This window comes from Limulus polyphemus, unplaced genomic scaffold (assembly GCF_000517525.1).
Source record: "Limulus polyphemus unplaced genomic scaffold, Limulus_polyphemus-2.1.2 Scaffold10393, whole genome shotgun sequence".
Classification (NCBI taxonomy): Eukaryota; Metazoa; Arthropoda; class Merostomata; order Xiphosura; family Limulidae; genus Limulus; species Limulus polyphemus.
In genome coordinates this window covers 1-10,673 of record NW_013676003.1, presented here as the reverse complement: position 1 = coordinate 10,673, position 10,673 = coordinate 1, and the positions used below count along the sequence as shown (strand labels likewise).

Here is a 10,673-nt window from a genome sequence, read left to right as displayed (position 1 = left end):
TACTAGATATTAATTAAATTATAAATATATCAATTTATGTGAATATGACTGAAAAATTTCATTTTTTCTGAAAAGGTGGTGTCTATTTACTTGTGACCAAGCTGTGTATATCAGAGGTAGGTACTTTGTTTCTGTATGCTAGAAAATACCATACAGTTATAACTCAGTTTGGTGCTTTGTTTGTGTATGCTAGAAAGTACTATACGCGTATATCTGAGCTTGGTACTTTGTTTGTGTATGCTAGAAAGTACTATACACGTATATCTGAGCTTGGTACTTTGTTTGTGTATGCTAGAAAGTACTACACGCATATATTTGAGCTTGGTACTTTCTTTGTGTATACTAGAAAGTACTATACATGTATATCTGAGTTTGGTACTTTATTTGTGTATAACTGAGCTTGGTACTTTGTTTGTGTATGCTATAAAGTACTATACACGTATATCTGAGTTTGCTACTTTGTTGTGTATGGTAGAAAGTACTATACATGTATTAGAAAACAACAAGAGTAAAATTCAAACTGTAGATGGTTTTGTTTTCAACATTCCTCTTAATTTGCACACTTCAGATTTAAAATTAAGGATGGTTAAAAATATTATTTACCTGCCTCTGAATCGGAATCTGAAATGGCCAAATTAAGAGGGATATTGAAAACAAAAATACTGCAGTTTAAGCATACTTTACTAGAATTTTTAGACCTATTGTTTTCTAGCACTGTACTTGTACAAGTACTATGAAGAAATTGAAAAACTACTATTGTGCATACTTGAGTAAGTCAAGCAAAGAAACTCAATAAACAAAACATAATTAATTCTGTGTAAATTTTATTTTATAATACATTGACAAATATAAACTTTCACATGGCTATGGATTATACCAGTCGAGGAACAGCAGTGAAAAGGAAATTACCAACAGAAAGAACAAGATCCAAACACGAAATCCTGCATTTTTCTTCATAGCCTGCGACACAAAGAAATTAGCAAAAATCACTTACAGCCTGACATTTTCTATTTCTTAATAATAGTTTTCCTGTGTCTTATCATTATTTGTTAGCAAATAACTTATATTTATGCCAGTTAAGTGGAAATACTTAAGATAAAGCTAAAACCAAATTTGTATGTATTACATTTTGCAAGTTACTCTCAAAGAACAAGGCTGTGTGTATGATCTTTGTATGGAAAGGAAGGAGGATAGAGCTTTAAAGTCTCTAATATAGTGTGAAATTCTAAGGATGGTGCTGAATTATGAACTAGTGTTTTACACTGAAAGATAGACACAAATCAAAATTCCAATATCTGACCGACATCTGTATAAGGAACAAATAAAAACTATCTATAGATGACTCTGCTCAGGCTCTAATAGACATTTCTTTTTTTACACTCAACCTCCTTTCTTTCTTGCTACTAGTTAGAGAGATGAGAACCATGGATCTTTGAAAGAAACCACATACGTATTAAAATTAAATTGTAATTAAATGATAGATTGTGATTCAGATATATATATATTTCTTTCCTGGCTTTTAATAATGAAATATGTACTCCAAATGTTAGGATTCTTATGATGAGTAATGAATGTGAAACAACGTTGTATGATATTTACAAACATAACTAAGAGTGGTACATTTATGGAATTTGTATGAAACTGTTTAAATAGTAATAAATTCAGTAAATTTCAAGTTCTCGTAAAATATATTTTCCATTTAATCAATGTTCACTAACAGCAATGATATAATATGTTAAAAAATCTCAAACTGAAAATTATTAACTGAACTGGTGACAGAAAACATCAGAACACATCATGACAAGAAATATTTTCCTTTTGGAAATTCTTGGTATAAAAACCAGTTTAATAATTACATGTATATTTAGTAAATAATTTAAATTATAAGTGTGAGGAAAAGACAAATTTGGTACTTTTTTCCTAGAAACCAATAGAATTTCTGGCTAAAATATGCTCATTTTAAGTATAGAGTTTTGACTCAATGAGTAGAAATTGATACATCATGTAACATGCTTCCTATGTAATAACTGTTTTGTATATTTTCCAAGCATACTTACAAAATACATTTGTTATTATATTAATCACATGTTCATGTATGTTCTCAAGTTACCCAGTCAATTTAAATTATACAATGTTTCTCAGGTTTCTTTACTCCAGCTCTGTATACAATATAAAATGTTTCAAAGGAAAATTAAATACTGTATGTCCTACCAGCCAATTAAATTGCAAAATACAAAAAAGCTTTTGTTACTTCATAATAATTTTATTCTGTATTCTATTAGTCTTCCTCTGTGACTGAACAAATTTCTTATATGTTTGTTTTTCAACAAAGGCTGTCTGCATTGAGTCTGGCATAGGGATCAAATCCCAATTTGTAATCTGTAAAGGGTGATGTGTTTAAAAAATATGGGTATTGATAAAAAGAGATTAGGTTTTAAAAATAAAATCAAACTAATGCTGTTTCAAAGGTATATCCCTTCAAAAACAGAATGGTCCATAAAAAACAACTGTCTTAGATTAATGGAGAAAAACAAGGCTTGATAAATGGTCGGTAGTTAATGTTGCAGTTTTGTTAGTAAAACTTAGAAAGTACCAGACACGGTTCTAAAGGAGACTAATTGTGTGGGACTCATTATACAAGTAGTTAATGTTGCACTTTGTTAGTAAAACTTAGAAAGTACCAGACACGGTTCTAAAGGAGACTAATTGTGTGGGACTCATTATACAAGTAGTTAATCCATTTACTTATATCTGATAAACGTACTAAAACCTCTATTTTATAACACTAAAACCTGGAGGAAAAAAAGAAATTTCTCCTTCAAGCAAAATCTATTTTGTAAAGTATAAAAGAAAAACAATTATCATGGAACTTATCATATATCCATTTAAAGAAAGGAAAAATAATTACAACAGTTAAAAGTTATTTTAAAACAAAAACTTTAATCATATTTTCTTTATTGTGATATCTACTTTTTCAACTGTGATTATGGCTTCATTGTATATTTCATTAAACTTTTCTTCCTCCTGTAAACTATTTGTCTCTGTTGCTGTAGATGTTTATAAGTTCAGTATATGAACTGTAGTACAAAGAAAATGACCGAGGAAGTGTAGATAGAAAACTAAGAGTTTCTAAGAAGTCATCAAGACAGACTGAAAAACAGAAGTGTAACTACAGAACTGACAGTTTCTAGGAGATCATCAAGATAAATTACCAAAACAGAATTATACATAAAGAACTGACAGTTTCTAGGAGGTCATCAAGACAAAATACAAAAACAGAATTATACATACAGAACTGACAGTATCTAGGTCATCAAGACAAACTACCAAAACAGAATTGTACATACAGAACTGACAGTTTCTAGGAGGTCATCAAAAAAAACTACCAAAACATGAGTGTAGCTACATAACTGACAGTTTCTAGGAGGTCATCAAGACAAACTACCAAAACATGAGTGTAGTTACAGAACTGACAGTTTCTCAGAGGTCATCAAGACAAACTAACAAAACAGAAGTGCAGCTACAGAACTGACAGTTTCTAGGAGGTCATCAACACAAACTACCAAAACCAAAGTGTAGCTACAGAACTGACAGTTTCTAGGAGGTCATCAACACAAACTACCAAAACCAAAGTGTAGATAAAGGACTAACAGTTTTTAGGAGGTCATCAAGACAAACTACCAAAACAAATTTATACATACAGAACTGACAGTTTCTAAAAGGTCATCAAAGCAAACTACCAAAACATGAGTGTAGCTACATAACTGACAGTTTCTCAGAGGTCATCAAGACAAACTAACAAAACAGAAGTGCAGCTACAGAACTGACAGTTTCTAGGTCATCAACACAGACTACCAAAACAAAAGTGTATCTACAGAACTGACAGTTTCTAGGAGGTCATCAACACAAACTACCAAAACAGAAGTGTAGCTACAGAACTGACAGTTTCTAGGAGGTCATGAAGACAAACCACTAAAACAGAAGTCTAGCTACAGAAATGACAGTTTCTTGGGGGTCATTAAGACAGGTATGGTCTGGGACGGGCATATTATAAAGCAATTACAATGAGGAATTTATACAATAGTGATCTTGTGAAACACCCCATCTCAAGGGTGAGATTACATAGCCATGAAAAATGTATAAGAATCAAAATGGCTTTCATTGAGGATTTGATATCAAGATGTCTGCGAATGTATACAGCCATCTAAGAAGAACCCATTCCGAGTACAGACAGAATACCTTGTAAGGTACCATTAGCCACAGAGCAGGATCCAAAGTGAAATAAAAAAAGCATTAGTGAGGACTTAACTCATGTCACAACTGTGCCAAAGTCTGTAGAATAGCAATAGGTGATACCCCGAGGAACCAAAAACAGCAATGTGGTGAAGGCAGTGGGTGATGAAAGTGCAGAGTCATCTACATGCCCAATCATAGAATCTCTTAACATAATGATGAGAGGTAAGGGAGAAGGTAAGGTGATGGATTTAATGTGAGGAAACGTGAAAGAGATCACACTGAGAATGAGACAAGGAGGAACAGGCCAACTAGATTGAATGTCGAACCCAACTGGTCAGGGTAACCAGGAAAAGATCATGGGAAGAGGAAGGTTGACAAGGGATAAAAAGGTGGGAACGAGGACCCTAGAAGGAAGCCATGCAAGCAAGCAATATAACAACAGAAGTCATGGACAGGACAGAGGAGTCTATCTGGATCAGGATGAGGGCAGAGATGAGATACAGAGGATAGGCAGGTAGGGGGGAAAAAAAGGACTTGTCTTATTGAGCTGCAACAGTCTTGGGAAGAAAAGCACGATCCGAATAAAGGATAATGTAGGAGGAGTGGTACAAGGTCCTGATAATGTCGAGGGCGAAAATATCCGACCTACAATACCCACAGGCCAGAAATAAGAGGAAATATGCCTGCAAAGAGAGGTGAAACAGGAAATACATAGACAGAGGTTTGAACGGAGGTAGAGTTATGGCATGAAAGACCACGTTAATGTCCCAGTCTGGGAGCTAGTGACGCTTTGGTAGCCAATGGAGCCAGAAGGAACAAATCAACATGGAAAGGAAGGGGGGGGAAGCAAAGACTCTGCAGAAGCAGGAAAACTGGAATGTATGGGATAACACTGCCCAAAACCACTGAAATCAAGGAGACCGAAGAAACCCTCTCAAAGAGCCATATAAAAAACATGGAGATACAGGTAACTGTTGGGTAAGTATCTCAGAAATTGCAGACTCACTGCTCATGAGTGGGAAATGCTCTATTTGCATTGATAGACAGCCAAAGAAGAAGGGTAAATGGAATGGGCTAAATGTGAAACTACTCTGTGAGAGAAACCAGAACTCCTCACCAAGGACCTGACAAAAGCCAGGCATAAAGACAAAGGTCATGGGATGGAGTACCGGTGACTCGGGTTGATGGAGCAAGTCGGGATGGAAGGGAGCAATTACCTGCAGTTGGAGCAATAAGAAGGACCGTGCATGGATGAGGGAGACCACCCAATGAAGTAAGCAGATGGGACAGATGAGACCAATCTTGGCAGAAGGCATCGACAGCCAAGGATTGAGGATGGGGAACCGAGGACCAAAACCAAGGTAATTTGTGATTGAGAGTGGTGGCAAAGGCATCAATATGGGATGTACCCAGATGCAGGTAGAACCAACCCCAACAACTGTTGGGTGAGAAAAGGAAAGTTCACATGCTGATAAGCAAGGGCAGACTGACCCAAATTCCATTGGGGAAGGGGGAAAAAGACTAAATAGGATTGGAAAGTGTAAGAGGGAAGGTCTAGGGTCACAGAAAACAGGTGTAAAGGACAAAACCTCACATACCTGAGAGATAAAGTCTGAAAAGACTAATGTCAGACGATCTGAATCATCAGGTAACGAACAGGAGGGCGTGGCAAACTCTGGGGGGTGGGCTGGGGGAACAAATGATCAAAATCATCTTCAGCATGGCCTGGCCCTGAAAGGCTCAGGAGGAAGTGAAGCATAAGTAGATGAAAGAGGTTGGCTCATATACTACTCAATCTCCTGGCAAATGAGTGACAATATATCCCCTGATGGGTCCCCCATGCCCATGCTTGAAATATGGAATCAGATGATGCTGAAGTACCCAAAGTGGTGACTGTACCTTTGGAATTCATAAACAGGAAACACAAGGTAGTAATGCTTTATCAAAATATTAACTCCACAACTGTGAAGTGTTGTAAATAAAGTTATGAAAAATATAAACCACTTCAAGGTAACTGGACAATGTAAAAAAAAATGTCTGAACTCAACAGCTGCCAAACAAAAAGTAATAGTTAGGTAGTGGTGCATTGAGGGAGTAGCCTGCGTCACACGATAGTAGTGCTCTCCTATTGGTGGAGATGTGACACATGATGATTTGCATGAGAGATGTGTTGGAACTGTGGATTTCAACAGAGAGAGGACGAAGGCTTGTGGCATGCATATAGAGGGCAGCACAAAATAAGAAAAGCTAACCTTGTGAGAAGAAGGAGAGTACCTTATCAGAAATCAAATAAATCTTACAAAAAGAAATCATGCCCCCCACAAAATCTTTAAAACAATATCAAACTAAAATTCAAAAGTATCATTCTCTGAAACAAAAGTCAAATAAATCTTGAGGAAAGATTTCATGCTCCTGTAAGATCTTTAAAACAAGAGTTGATTCTATATCAAACTAAAATTAAAAAGTCCAACATGAGTTTACTGTTGCGTGGAAAGTTAGTCTACATTTGCCATATTTACATATATTCTAAAACTCCATCATAAAGTCCTCTAAAACATGACTGACCAAAAGTGGACTGTCATGATGATCAACAAGATGAGAAAGTTTTATTTTCAGAAGTGTAGCTATCAATCCATCAAAGGTGTTTTGTTACAGAACCACATTCTCAAACTCACCAAAAAAACATACATAAATTCAGTAATTGTTTGTTTGTTTGTTATAGATTTCCTGCAAAACTACATGAGGGCTATCTGCGCTAGCCGTCCCTAATTTAGCATTGTAAGACGAGAGGAAAGGCAGCTAGTCATCACCACCCACCGCCAACTCTTGGGCTACTCTTTTACCAACGAATAGTGGGATTGACCATCACATTATAACGCCCCCACGGCTGAAAGGGCGAGCATGTTTGGTGTGATGGGGATTCGAACCCACAACCTGCAGATTGCGAGTCGAGCGCCCTAACCACCTGGCCATGCCGGGCCAAAATTCAGTAATATAGATCCTTAAACTTACCTCTCGAAGTTCCTCATTTCCTTCTATGATATTTTCTGTTGTCCCAGCTACGGTCTCTGCTATTCTGTTGACATCACTCTCCTTTTTGTGGAAAAACATTTTAGTAGCTCAACTTTATTAACATTTTCAACATGTTTGTATGCTATTTTATATTTATATTTTAATAAAAAAATCTAAACATTGAGCATTAACATTGCATTAACTGAAAAAAATTTCAAAAATAGTAATACAAATATGGTAAACAGAGGATACAGCTACTATTTCATAAGGAGCCATACACTGTTCAAGCAGTGATGTGTTTTTTAATAATATATGTTGTACAACTTAGACATATGAAAACTTAAAACCAAAATTCAATTAACTCTTTCCATATGGGCTTGAGGTTTCACTGAGTTACATTCATAATTTAATTAAACTACTTTATTATCAAATTATATGAAAAAACTTTGCATCAAAACATAATTAATAAATTGAGTTTTAATATTATATAAGTTTTAAGAAAATATTTGAAAACCCCCAATTTCCTTTAGTATGAGAATTGTGACATTTGCTCTCCAGGCCTTCTCTCTTTTCTTGTATATTTACCACCCATCTGAGAAGTACAAAATTTAATGTAAATTATTCATTATAATATTGTTATTACTCAGGCAAAGCATAATTTTTATAGCCTTCAATCTTATTTGGTTACAGAGCCATAAGCTAAAAAATCAGAACCCCTCTTGCCACTTCTAACTTTACATCCTCTCTTTCACAAATTGTCAATAGATCTTGTTGACATTTAACACTATATTATTCATAATCAATAGAAAGCCAAATTTTTAATCTATCAAATGGCTTATTATAGTGGTGTTTTCTATCTATTTCGCTTCCAGTTAAAACTTTATTCCTGTGGAAAACATTTCGATGACCTTAGCTGAATTTTTAACGGCTCTTATCGCATGGTTAGAAAGCCAGAAAAATTATGATAGTTATAGGACATTGTCTGCTTTTCATGTTGTTATTCTGTGTTCTTTAGTGCATTACTTAATTAAATAAAACATTATTTAGTGCAGTAGCACCATTAGTATAACAAAGTAGACTTAACTTTCATCAAGAGTCAACAGCAAAAAAGAAGACCTAGGTAAGTACTATATTTCTTGTTTTTCAGGTGTATTATTTATTATTATTATTATAAAAGTAATTAAAATGTAAAAACTAGAAACTTATGAGGTTAGATTAAGTAAAATAAAGAAAAATACTACTAATAAAAAGTTTTCACAAGGTACACTTGCAATCAACTCGCAAATAACCCATGCTTTTCGCTAGGGTGACATCAGCTACACATTCACCAAGTGATTTACCACTTTTGTGGTGGGATTATTAGTTAGATGCAATTCAATAATAAAACAACAAAATTTGAGTAGAAGTAGATGTATACTGTTATGAGTTTTAAGCTGTTTAGGATAAACAAATGTAGTTTCCTGTTGCAATTTGAAGTCATTGTAAAAAGGGTAATTTAGATTTATTTCTTATGGAGATTACAAGGTCACTGACCTCATATAGAAATGTATGGTTGCGAAAGTTTTAGTGAACAAAAAAATAATTTATTTAGGAGGTTTTGAGATTACACAAAGGAAATTTGACAATATTCATATGAAGAAAAATATTTTTCATTTTACCATGAAAATCAGTTTGCTCTCACAGCAATCAATACTCTGACTCCAAACATTCATGGAGAAGTTTTTAGTTTAAATACTTCATTATAAATTCAGATTTTTTTTGTCTACAAAAAGACTTAATGCTTACTGAAAGCATATTACAAGTTATAGTATGGAAAATATAAAGGTCATTTTGGGATCACAAACTGAGTCAATTCGATTGGGTCCATAACACGAGTGTTAAGCAGAAAATAACACCTTTCTCCTCACCTGCTGAAGAACTTTCTCTGTAAATATTTCTTGAAGTTTGGAAATTTCAACAACTTTTCCCTGTATTTGCCTGAAACAGAATATTTGTGATTGATATCAGTTTTTAATAAAGTGCAAATAGGCAACATTGATAGTCAACGATTAAAGGATAGTAAAATGATGCATGGTAACACATTCAGAATTTCCTAAAAAGTATTTCACCAGTGCTACTTGATAATATCTATTTTTCTTAATCAATTAACATTTACTTAAACAATTTCTGACTCGTAAACATAACATGATCATATAGTCTACATTCTTTCAATGGACTTTCTGTTTAACCTTAAGATCTTATTGTACAAGTTGGATTTGTCACTTTGGCATCACTTTCATAAATTAATGGCTTAGACTTATGTCACAAAAATCACTTTTGAGCAATGGAGTTAGAAATTTAAACTAATTTTACTACAGCAAAAATATTAGGGTCTTTGAGTCTGGAACACTTTAGATTTTTCAAGCCAAGATTTTTGTTCGATTTACCACTGTGTAACTTAATGTGTATAATTTCAGCCATGTAAAGGAAATCAGTTGATGATACCAATAACGATTCCTGAAGATTCATTAAACACTGAATGAAGATTTTTGTGTGTAAAACAGCTATTATCTATATTTCAAGGTGAAATGAAAATGAATAAAGATAAACATGTGATTACCACTTTCGAAGAAAACATTCATTGTGAATCACACCAAACGCACCAAGATATTACTACTAAATTTCATAACTTAAAATAAATTAATATTTTTTAATTCTCACAGCTGTATCTTATTTTTTATAATTTAAGTGTACTATACAACTAATAATATCTATACAACTAATAATATCTAAGAACTAATAATATCTGAACAAATAATAAAATCTATACAATTAATATCTAAACAACTAATAATATCTAAACAGCTAATAAAATCTATACAACTAATAATATCTAAACAAGTAATGATATCTATACAACTAATAATATCTAAACAACTAATAATATCTGAACAGTTAATAATATCTATACAGCAAATAATACCTAAAGAAGTAATAATATCTAAACAACTAATAATATCTATACAGCTAATAATATTATACAACTAATAATATCTAAACAGCTTATAATATCTATACAACTAATCATATCTATACAACTAATAATATCTAAATAGCTAATAATATCTACACAACTAATAATATCTAAACAGCTAATAATATCTATACAACTAATAATATCTAAACAGCTAATAATATCTAAACAGCTAATAATATCTATACAACTAATAATATCTAAACAACTAATAATATCTATACAGCTAATAACATCTAAACAGCTAATAATATCTATACAACTAATCATATCTATACAACTAATATTATCTAATATACTAATAATATCTATACAGCTAATAATATCTATACAACTAATAATATTGTTATGTCTCCATTCGTTCGTTAGTTAATTTTCCGTAAATTCGTTCTGAAGAAACTTTAGGGACAGA

General features: G+C 33.2%; 1 long non-coding RNA gene across 1 annotated transcript; it reads right to left on the bottom strand.

Moving 5' to 3' along the window:
• Nucleotides 1–807: 807 nt before the first annotated feature.
• Nucleotides 808–9,260, bottom strand: LOC111083623. Its single transcript, XR_002609147.1, has 3 exons — nt 9,156–9,260; nt 7,249–7,329; nt 808–960 (listed from the first exon to the last, which is right to left on the bottom strand). It is a non-coding gene; the product is annotated as an uncharacterized LOC111083623 (long non-coding RNA).
• Between the last annotated feature and the right edge of the window lie 1,413 nt (nt 9,261–10,673).